General features: G+C 40.2%; 1 long non-coding RNA gene across 1 annotated transcript in view; it reads right to left on the bottom strand.

The window, feature by feature from the left end:
- LOC141271299 (uncharacterized) overlaps positions 1 to 9,440 on the bottom strand; it is a 28,936-nt gene extending 19,496 nt beyond the window's left edge. Inside the window, exons 1-2 of the long non-coding RNA XR_012321884.1 lie at positions 9,408 to 9,440; positions 206 to 311 (exon numbers count right to left, since the gene is read on the bottom strand). This is a non-coding gene — a long non-coding RNA (uncharacterized lncRNA). The remainder of the gene's footprint in view (positions 1 to 205; positions 312 to 9,407) is intronic.
- Positions 9,441 to 12,372: the final 2,932 nt, after the last annotated feature.

The following is a 12,372-nucleotide window of genomic DNA, read 5'->3' as shown; positions in this document are numbered from 1 at the left end:
TACGACAGAATGCAAGCAGAATGTAATGTTCTACTGACATGACCACTTGTATGCAAATTGCATACTTTTGGTCATACGACAACTGCTGACACCGACAGGCGAAGCCGAATCCTGACAGTGTGTTAGGGTACAATTCTTTATGAAAATTCCACAAGGGCTACACAACTCCTTTATAATATTAAAAAAAATAAATACTAACTCTTACCTGTTGTATTGCAGCCCATCTACATGAAGCTGGATGATGGCATTAGGATCCCAGAGGATGAGGTAAGTGATGGTGGTGATGATCCAGGGTTTATCTTCATACTGAACTGAAAGGACATGATTTATATTAGCATCATGTAGAGTAAAAAAACTGGAATTGTCAATCTCTTTGGTTATAGTAGTTATATACAGATCCCCATCACTATGCACAGCATTTATTCAGATACACAGTTGATTATATATCAGTATCACGCCCATCTCTCAGCCGATGCACTTTTTAGCTTCTCTGATTATTACACATAGGGAATGGCTCCGGGTCACAGGCCCTGATTCATCATTGCCTTTGCGCCAGATTTTTGTCTAGTTTTGTGTGTTTAGCGCCTTTTTTGTTTACACATATTTCATTATTTTATTTCCGCCTTTTTTTAAGTCTATACTATACGTGCTTGCCTGGTTTTTAAATTTTGTTTTCTGCTTTGTGGGCAGAGTCTGGTAATTCCAGATATTTTATCCTGATTCATCAATTGAAACCTTTTCAAAATTTAAAAATTTGCCACAAGTTTACTCCAGTCCAACCCGGCTGCATTTTTCAGTAAGCCAGTATTAGGGGCAACTTTTGGTGCCAAAAGTTACAGAAAATAGTTCAAGATGGAGAAAGACCATTTTTTACTTAATGCCAAATTCATAAATCTGTTGCACCAATTTGATAAATTTGACACCCAAAAACGCAACTAATACCACAAGACAAAAAAAGGAAAGGAACTTAAAAATGCATATGATGAATCAGGGCCACGATATTTAGCTTTATTTCATTGTGTTTATAGGAACCAGAGACTGAGAATATTGCAGAAGAAGACATCACTTCTACAGATGAAGAACAACCTGTCCAAGAAAAAGGCAGCCAAAGTACAGAGGAGGAAACCACTTGCTGCGCCTGGCCCCGCATTAATGCAAGAAGGATGATGAGAAGAGGAAGGGCCAGGATTGCCTCCTTCATAAATACTTTATTCAGATAAGTATAAATAAGAAAGGATAAGGATAAGTATAGGTAAGAAACGATAAGTATATGTAAAAAAAACAAAACAAAAAAAAAAAGATAAGTATAGGTAGGAAAGGTTAAGTATAGATAAATATAGGTAAGAAACAATAAGTATATTTAAAATAAAAAAGTATAAGTTGGTAAAAAAAGATAAGAATACGAAATAAAGGATAAATATATTTAAATTCAATAAAAATAAGAAAAAAAAAAGTATTGGTAGTGAAGGATAGCTATAGGTACGAGAGGATAAGTATAGGAAAACAGAAGTATAGGTTAGTACACTGCTCAAAAACATAAAGGGAACTCTTAAACAACAGAATATAACTCCAAGTAAATCAAAATTCTGTGAAATCAAACTGTCCACTTAGGAAGCAAAACTGACAATAAATTTCACATGCTGTTGTGCAAATGGAACAGACAATAGATGGAAATTATTGGCAATTATCAAGACACCCTCAATAAAGGAGTGATTCTGCAGGTGGGGACCACAGACCACATCTCAGTACCAATGCTTTCTGGCTGATGTTTTGGTCACTTTTGAATGTTGGTTGTGCTTTCACACTCGTGTTAGCATGAGACGGACTCTACAACCCGCAGAAGTTGCTCAGGTAGTGCAGCTCATCCAGGATGGCACATCAATGCGAGCTGTGGCAAGAAGGTTTGCTGTGTCTGTCAGAGTAGTGTCCAGAGGCTGGAAGCGCTACCAGGAGACAGGCCAGTACACCAGGAGACGTGGAGGGGGCCGTAGGAGGGCAACAACCCAGCAGCAGGACCGCTACCTCCGCCTTTGTGCAAGGAGGAACAGGAGGAGCACTGCCAGAGCCCTGCAAAATGACCTCCAGCAGGCCACAAATGTGCATGTGCCTGCACAAACGGTTAGAAACCGACTCCATGAGGGTGGTATGAGGGCCCGACGTCCACAGATGGGGGTTGTGCTCACAGCCCAACACCGTGTAGGACACTTGGCATGTGCCACAGAACATCAGAATTGGCAAAGTCGCCACTGGCACCCTGTGCTCTTCACAGATGAAAGCAGGTTCACACTGAGCACATGTAACAGACGTGACAGAGTCTGGAACGCCGTGGAAAGCATTCTGCTGCCTGCAACATCTTTCAGCATGACCGGTTTGGCAGTGGGTCAGTAATAGTGTGGGGTGACATTTCTTTGGAGGGCCGCACAGCCCTCCATGTGCTCGCCAGAGGTAGCCTGACTGCCATTAGGTACCGAGATGAGATTCTCAGATGCATTGTGAGACCATATACTGGTGTGGTTGACCCTGGGTTCCTTCTAATACAGGACAATGCCAGACCTCATGTGGCTGTAGTGTGTCAGCAGTTCCTGCAAGATGAAGGCATTGAAGCTATGGACTGGCCCACCCATTCCTCAGACCTGAATCCGATTGAGCACATCTGGGACATAATGTCTTGCTCCATCCACCAACGTCACGTTGCACCACAGACTGTCCAGGAGTTGGCTGATGCTTTAGTCCAGGTCTGGGAGGAGATCCCACAGGAGACCATCCGCAACCTCATCAGGAGCATGCCCAGGCGTGGCAGGGAAGTCATACAAGCACATGGAGGCCACACACAATACTGAGCCTCATTTTGACTTTTTTTAAGGACATTACATCAAAGTTGGATCAGCCTGTAGTGTGTTTTTACACCTTAATTTTGGGGGTGACTCCATATCCAGGCCTCCATTGGTTAATAAATTTGATTTCCATTGATGATTTTTGTGTGATTTTGTTGTCAGCACATTCAACTTTGTACAGAACAAAGTATTCAATGAGAATATTTCATTCATTCAGATCTAGGATGTGTTATTTGTGTGTTCCCTTTATTTTTTTGAGCAATGTATTAGTAAGAAAAAATAAGTTCATTAAAAATTCAATTAAAGTAAGAAAAAAAGGATAGGTATAGGTAAGAAAGGATATACACTGCTCAAAAAAATAAAGGGAACACTCAAATAACACATCCTAGATCTGAATGAATGAAATATTCTCATTGAATACTTTGTTCTGTATAAATTTGAATGTGCTGACAACAAAATCACACAAAAATCATCAATGGAAATCAAATTTATTAACCAATGGAGGCCTGGATTTAGAGTCACCCCCAAAATTAAAGTGTAAAAACACACTACAGGCTGATCCAACTTTGATGTAATGTCCTTAAAAAAGTCAAAATGAGGCTCAGTTTTGTGTGTTGCCTCCACGTGCCTGTATGACCTCCCTACAACACCTGGGCATGCTCCTGATGAGGTTGCGGATGGTTTCCTGTGGGATTTCCTCCCAGACCTGGAACAAAGCATCTGCCAACTCCTAGACAGCCTGTGGTGCAACGTGACGTTGGTGGAAGGAGCGAGACATGATGTGCTCAATCGGATTCAGGTCTGGGGAACGGGCGGGCCAGTCCATAGCTTCAATGCCTTCATCTTGCAGGAACTGTTGACACACTCCAGCCACATGAGGTCTGGCATTGTCCTGCATTAGGAGGAACTGAGGGCCAACCGCACCAGCATATGATCTCACAAGGGGTCTGAGAATCTCATCTCGGTACCTAATGGCAGTCAGGCTACCTATGGCGAGCGCATTGAGGGCTGTGCGGCCCTCCAAAGAAATTCCACCCCACACCATTACTGACCCACTGCCAAACCGGTCATACTGAAGGATGTTGCAGGCAGCAGATCGCTCTCCATGGCGTCTCCAGACTCTGCCACATGTGCTCAGTGTGAACCTGCTTTCATCTGTGAAGAGCACAGGGTGCCAGTGGCGACTTTGAAAAATCCTGGTGGTCTGTGGCCAATGCCAAGCATCCTGCACGGTGTTGGGCTGTGAGCACAACCCCTGTCTGTGGATATCGGGCCCTCATACCACCCTCATGGAGTCTGTTTCTAACCGTTTGTGCAGACACATGCACATTTATGGCCTGCTGGAGGTCATTTTGCAGGTCTCTGGCAGTGCTCCTCCTGTTCCTCCTTGCACAAAGGCGGAGGTAGCGGTCCTCCTGCTGGGTTGTTGCCCTCCTACGGCCCCCTCCATGTCTCCTGGTGTACTGGCCTGTCTCCTGGTAGTGTCTCCAGCCTCTGGACACTACACTGACAGACACAGCAAACCTTCTTGCTACAGCTCGCCTTGATGTGCCATCCTGGATAAGTTGCACTACCTGAGCAACTTCTGTGAGTAGTAGAGTCCATCTCATGCTACCATGAGTGTGAAAGCACAACCAACATTCAAAAGTGACCAAAACATCAGCCAGAAAGCATTGGTACTGAGATGTGATCTGTGGTCCCCACCTGCAGAACCACTCCTTTATTGAGGGTGTCTTGATAATTGCCAATAATTTCCATCTATTGTCTATTCCATTTGCACAACAGCATGTGAAATTGATTGTCAATCAGTGTTGCTTCCTAAGTGGACAGTTTGATTTCACAGAAGTTTGATTTACTTGGAGTTATATTCTGTTGTTTAAGTGTTCCCTTTATGTTTTTGAGCAGTGTATATAGGTGGGAAAGGATAAGTACAGATAAATAAGGATAAATATATTTAAAATTTAAAAAATAAAAAATAAGAAGAATACTTATAGATAAGGATAAGTATGTTCAGCATTCAATAAACATTTTTTTAAAAAGGATAAGCATATGTAAGCATATGCTACGTATAGGTAGCAAAGAATAAATATAAGTAAGAACGGATAAATGTAGTTACAAGAGGATAAGTATCGGTAAATATAGGAAAGGAAGAATCATTATAGGCAAGTAGTGATAAGTATAGGAAATAAAATAATAAGTATAGGTAAGCTAGAATAAGCTAGAATAAGTATAGGTAAGTATTGGTAAGAAAGTATAAGTAAAAGTAAAAATAAGTGTAGGTAAAAAAGAATAAATATAGGTATGAAAGATTAAGTATAGGTAAGTAGAGATAAGTAAAAAAAGATAGGTATAGGTACAAAAATGATAAGTAGAAGTATATGTAAGAAAGGTAAGTATATGTAAGAAACATATACACATAGGATTTGGATACATGAGTGCACCCCCTTTGAAAAGTTAGATTTTAATCAATGTCTCACTGAATAGAAGACTAATTTCCAACATTTTTACTAGACTGACTTTGATAGCATAAAAGTAAGGTTAATAATACAACTTTCATTACAAAATCTTCAATTCTACTCAAATTAGTTGATGCAAAAATGAATACACCCTACACAAAAAACTGCTACATCCAATATTTGTATGACCATGATTTTTAAGAATCGCAACAAGTCTTCAAGGCATGGAATGAAGAAGATGGTGACGTATTCCACCATCTATCTTTTTTCATTCTTCAACAATGACCTCTTTTTATAGCCTGGATGCCTGTAATGTTCAACTTGTCTCTTCAGAATTCCCCATAGGTCTTCGGTTGGGTTCAGATCAGGAGACATACTTGGCCTCTGAATCACGTTCACCCTGTTCTTCTACAGAAATGCAACAATAACCTTAAATGTGTGTTCATTATCATGTTGCTAAATTACACATCTACCAAGGACATGGGGTGATGGTAGCATATTCTCTATCAATATAGAGCAGTACACCTGTAAATTTAGGATACCCTCAATGAATTGTAGCTCACTGACACCAGCAGCACTCAAATAACCCCACATAAGGACACTGCTACCACTATGTTTCACTGTAGGCACCATGCATTTAGAAAAAAGTAATTATAAAAATGCCTGGAGACTAAAGTGAAACATGGTGGTGGAAGTGTCCTTATGTGGGGTTACATGGGTTCTGCTGGTGTAGGGGAATCACAGTTCATGCAGGGTATTATAAATTCACAGATGTACTGCCACTATACAGTAGATGTAATATCGATATTGAAAGAGAAGATGCTACCCTCACTCCGTGCCTTTGGTAGCTGCGCTCTTTTCCAACATGACAATCCAAAAGACACATTATTATTATTATTTATTGTTATAGCGCCATTTATTCCATGGCGTTTTACATGTGAAAAGGGGTATTCATAGCAAAAACAAGTACAATAATCTTGAACACAATGTGACAGCGACTGGTACAGGAGGAGCGAGGACCCTGCATTTCTGATAAAGAACAGGGTGAACGTGATTCAGGGGCAAGTGTCTCCTGATCTGAACCCAATCAAACACCTATGGGGAATTCTGAAGAGACAAGTTGAGCATCGCTCTCCATCCAATGTCCAGGCTATAAAAGAGGTAAATTTTGAAGAATGGTATAAAAGTTAGATGTTACACTATGTCGCCGACTTGTTCATTTCATGCCTAAAAGACTTGGTATTGTTCTTAAAAAAATCATAGAGGTCATACAAAATACTAGATGTAGCATTTTGATGTGGGTGTATTCATTTTTGCATCAACTAATTTGAATAAAACTGAAAATTTTGTAATGAAGGTTATATTATTAACCTTACTTTCATGCTATGGCTTAATAAAATGTTATATGAAAATCAGCCTTGTAAAAATTGGAGACTGTTCTTGTATTAAGTGAGACATTGATTAAAATCTTATTTTTCAAAGCTTGTGTACTCATTTACGTGTGTGTATGTATGTTACGCCGAGCACTGTATATGTGTGTTTGTGTGTGTGTTGTATGTGTGTGTATGTATGTATGTATAGACATATATATAAACACTAACAAAACGTCAGGGTGCCAGGCTTCCCAGGTAAAGATCAAACCTTAAATAGAACAAGAAAAATGGAGGCCGCGCACCAGATGAAAAAGTGAAAAAAGTGCTATTTATTAACCCATAATGGCGACGTTTCGGTTCTAAGTGAGAACCTTTTTCAAGCAGTACAGAAGTGCATGTGCATACCTTATGGAGAACATCAATTACAAAAAGTGTTTAACAATAATTACACAAGTAAGAGCATATCCCATCATATATAGTAAGATATACATGCAGTGAATGACAATTCATAATGATGACATTGGAATAAAGTGCATTATGATGACCAGAATAGAAAAACAATGGAAATAATACATAAAAAAGATTAAATATTAATTAAGAAACAGCTGTATATGACTAATCATGCCATGACTCACCCTATTGTATTTTGAAAACAGCGCCAATATCGACATCAAGACAGAAAGCCTGCATGCACCCTAAAATGAGGGATCGTACCAGCTCCATTTTGGACAAGGGATTTGAATTAATATGTGCCAGAAAAGTAACATTAAATCATCAATGAGGAATAGTGATGAGCGAGTGTGCTAGTTTAACCCTTTAACTAAGCATGCTCGGGTGCTTATCGAGTAGCTTCGGCGTGCTCGTATATTATGTTCGAGTCCCTGCGTCTGGGGGTTTTCTGTTTGGATTAAGTCCTGTGCCATTTTTGGCGATCTTAAATAAATATGTATAAAGTCCTCCTTGCATATTATATTTTCTCTTTAATGATTTAATGTTACTTTTCTGGCACATTTTAATTCAAATCCCTTGTCCAAAATGCAGCTGGTGCGATCCCGCATTTTAGGGTGCATGCAGGCTTTCTGTCTTGTATCATTGGTCAGCCGGCTATACTGCCGTAACTTCAGGATACTCTGACGCATGCGCAGATGATGCTTTGACTCTCCTTTACCAAGATGGCGCCGGAAACCTCATAGTGTCTTTGCACATGCATGAAATGCCGCTTATGTCCCTTTCTTCTTTCTGACTTGCGCATTAAATGTAGCAGGACGCTGATATTGGCGCTGTTTTTAAAATACAATGTACAGCTGTTAATTAATATTTAATCTTTTTCATGTATTATTTACATTGTTTTTCTATTCTGGTCATCATAATGCACTTTATTCCAATGTCATCATTATGAATTGACATTCACTGTATGTATATCTTACTCTATATGATGGGATATGCTCTTACTTGTGTAATTATTGTTAAACACTTTTTGCAATTGGCGTTCTCCATAAGGTATGCACATGCACTTCTGTACTGCTTGAGAAAGGTTCTTACTTAGATCCGAAACGTCGCCATTATGGGCTAATAGCACTTTTTTCACTTTTTCATTTGCTGTGCTGCCTCCATTTTTTTTGTTTTATATATATCCATATTTAAATATATATATATTTACATGAATATGAAACAAGCACATGTCTGTTTGTATCAATCTATGTTAATGTGTGCAAATCATTCACTATGTGTGTATATATGAGCTACATAGTCTACATGTATGTATTTTGTGGGTGTGAATAAATGTATATGTTTGTATGAATTTTAGTATGAATGTGTCTCAGTGTGAGATATGTGAATGTATGTTTGCGAATGTCGCCGTGTGTATCTGCAGATATGTAAGCATATATGTGTATGTGTCACAGCGTGTATATGTGTGAATGTATGTGTGACTGTGTGTTAATCATTTTTAAGCAGCTGACCTTTTGTTTGTTGGGTGATCGCCCGCCTGTTTACACTACACAATTATCAGAAAATGACTGTTCCTAAAAACGCCGATTCCCGATAATTGACTAGTGTAAGTGCGCCCTTTGTTAGACATAAGCTATAAATAGTCTAGATATAAAGATAAGATAGAAATATACGTATTAGATATGTATAAATGTTCCATGTAGAGCGGTGATAGGGCCCATCCAGAGCTGACACTGCAGTGAACCAGGGATTAGCCGATCGCCAGTACTTGGGGTCAGGAAGGAATTTTTCCCCACACATGGGGTTGTTTTGCCTTCCTCTGGTTCACATCCGTTTTATGCAGTAAATCCTATAAATGGCACTGGATGATTAAATTATTCTAAATTTCATAATAGATAAGAATAAAGATTAATAAACTCCATTCATTGTGTCTGTGTCTTCTTTATATGCTGTTCTCTCTGCTGAGACTATTTTAATTTTGGACAGCCGTAGTGTTAGAAATGGCCAAGGAATAGTTAATCTGATTTTTTGTTTTTGCGGGGAGTTGCGTCACGTGATCTCGCTGCCGATTCTTTCCCACCATGACAGTGATGTACTGTCCATCTGTCATATGGCTTTCCCAGACTAATGTCACTGCCCCAATATGCCGCAGATCATCAATCACATGTTGTACTTGGGATAGGGCTAACATCATCAGCGACTGCTCTTTACCCCAGTGTAGTCTCCTCCACTAATGTCCCCGCATATCACAGATCATGTAGAGATCGGCCATATTCCATAGTCTCTGTACTTACCCTGCGGTAGCTCCACACCGTGCTCCATGTCAGGAGCCTCCAGCCCATCACATATGGAAAGGTGAACCTGGAGCAAGGTAATGTAGGGGAAAAAGAATATATTAGTGCAGCACGAGATGTATTGGGTGGATACAGATGGAGAAAGGCCTTACATAACACAGAGGTATAGTAGCAGGATAAAAATGGTGGGAACGGGATGCCACAATGTAAAGTTATAATTGTAGTAAGCTGAACTGGCACCACGACCATAAACCTGAAAGCAAACGAGTGGCATGTGCCCAGGAAAATGGACCAGAAAAAAACACCAAAAGCAAGAAAAAATGCATTGATATAATTTTCAACGCAAAAACTTCATTTTCAAAGTCTAAGATAATGTATTCCGATTGTAATCTTGAATATTGGTGGTAGATCCACTTTAACTACTTTTATTTACTCCTTTTTCAAATATATTTATGTAAAATCTGATGCCAATACTTCTAAAAAAAGTTATAAAAGCAACTACAAAAAAGCCCCATAAAACAAAATATTGTAGAATCACTTTTTGTGGATGCCAGAACAGGAGAGCCAAGAAGGTTTTACTTTTGCAAACCATTATGTATCCTACCCCCTGGATAATATCACATCTGCTGTGACATGAAGAAATAACACAAGGACTAACCTTACTAAGGCTCGCTATGGACACGTTCCTGACAGTTTTGCAGCTGAATATATTATTTATTCTGGTGGTCAGTGGTATCTGGAGGTTTGGTCCATGGTGGGTGGTAGATTTTAGATGGGAACATAGAAGAAATGATAGAAATGTCTTATGAAAATAGTGAAAAGATCACTTGTAAAATAAAAAAAAATTGAAAAAAAAATACACTCCTTAACATTGAAATTACTACACCAATAAGGAAAAGTCATAAAAAGTTATGGAAATCACAGGATGGATAGAAACAAAATTTCAATACATCGTGATTTACTCAGTACCGAGTATCAGCGCGAAGCGCAGAAATCCCCACACTTATACACCTTGCCCACTGTCAATGAGGTTATTAAAGAAGCTGTCCACTACATTCACATTGATAGCCTATCTATAGGATAGGGTATCAATGTATGATCGGCCGGGGTCCCGCACGTGGCACCCCTGACGATCAGGTGATATCAGTGCCGGCGGCCGGAAGTCCTTACCTGCGGTGCTTGGCCGTCCATCTGTAGTGGCCGCCACGGGGTACTACACATCAGCCTCCCATTCAATTGAATGGAAGGTGGATGTGCAGTAACAAGCGCCGGCCACAACAACAGGACAGCCAAGCACAGCAGGTAAGGACTTCTGGCCGGCAGCCGCTGGCACCAATAACAACTGATGGGCGAGGAAGCCGCGTGCGGGACCCCGGCCGATCATACATTGATGCCCTATCCTATAGATTGATGCCCTATCCTATAGATAGGGCATCAATGTGAAAGTAGTGGACAACCCCTTTAATGGCTGTCTGAGGAACTTTCTGCCACACTGGATGCATTTGGGCAAATCATCAACATCCGCTGCTGGCAGCTCCCTGTGCAAATTGCTGACTAATGATGTTCCAGATGTGCTTGATGGGAGACAAGTCTGGAGACGCTGCAGGCCATGTTAGACCATTTACGCCTCGCTGCTCACAGTAGAGGGGAAATATGCGGTCTGGTGTTGTCTTGTTGAAAAATGGCTCCTGGGACACTTTAGAGAAATGGCTTTAACACTGGATCCATGACGAAATCAATGTAATGTCGAGCAGTTAGTGTACTTAGAATTAAGACTAGCGGGGTCTGGCTACCATATATTACGCCGCCTCAACCATAACCCGAGCAGCATAACCTGTGTGATTTTCCTTTGTGAAGACCTCTTCATTGACCTCACGCCACCACTCTCATAGGCTATGATGTGCTCTGCCTTTTACTTGGATGCAGTGGTAGTCAAAGATTGCCATGTGGGCAATATCATGAAGCGGCTTTGCCTCTGTATGGTGAATTTTTAAAAATTTTAAATCTAGAATGCAAAGGAGAACAACAGGAATAAAATTCAAGCAAACACTAGCCAATTTTGACCTACTGACAAGTCCTCATTAAACAATAGGTCATTTTCTGATGACACATTCCCTTTTACTGCCATGATGAAATCTAACAGCTTATAAGTGTGCAGGAGAAAATATTCATGCAGATCATTTGAATCAGAATCATCTGAAAGAATTTCCTTGCGGAAAGATGAATCTCAAGATACATATCCCAGATGAGAAGGGGATTTAAGGAGAGTTTTTTTTTTTTTAACTTTCTCTTACTTTTCCGGCTTTCAACATGCAACTCATGTCTGGAGGCAGATAAAAGTAGAATTAGACTTACCGGTAATTCAGTTTCTAATAACCCACCACAACAGCACACTGGAGGATGTAACTGGACCCTAATAAGGACAGGAAACACAAAGAGTCAAATAGTGCCTCCCACATCCTCCCTCCAGTTTTATTACAAAGGACCACAAGACTATGAATGCTTCAAATTATAATTTATTATCACTTGATTCGAAAATATAAGAAATAATTGAGCAAAGGGAGGGAATTACCCATGCTGTCGTGGTGGGTAATTGGAAACCGTATTACAGAGTAAGTCTAATTCTATTTTTTCAAATAACCCCACATGACAGCGCACCGGAGGAATACCAAAGAGTAATGTCTAGGGAGGGACAATATCATGGAGAACTTTTCTCCCAAAGGACAAATCTCTAACAGACGCTAAGTTTAGTCTGTAATGTTTGGAGAAGATCTGGATCGAGGATCAGGTAGCAGCCCTGCAGACCTGCTCGATGGAAGCGCTGGCTTTCTCAACCCAGTAGACCGATACTGCTCTAGTGGAGCGAGCTGTCAGTTTCTTTGGAGGCAAGAGGTTCGGAATCTAATATGCTTCAATAATCGCTCTTTTGATCCATATGACAATCGTAGCTTTAGAAGTCTTCTTT

Source organism: Phyllobates terribilis, unplaced genomic scaffold (genome assembly GCF_046119375.1).
Source record: "Phyllobates terribilis strain yellow unplaced genomic scaffold, ASM4611937v1 Scaffold_5__5_contigs__length_657084704, whole genome shotgun sequence".
Taxonomy (NCBI): domain Eukaryota; kingdom Metazoa; phylum Chordata; class Amphibia; order Anura; family Dendrobatidae; genus Phyllobates; species Phyllobates terribilis.
This window is presented reverse-complemented; position numbering and strand designations above follow the sequence as displayed.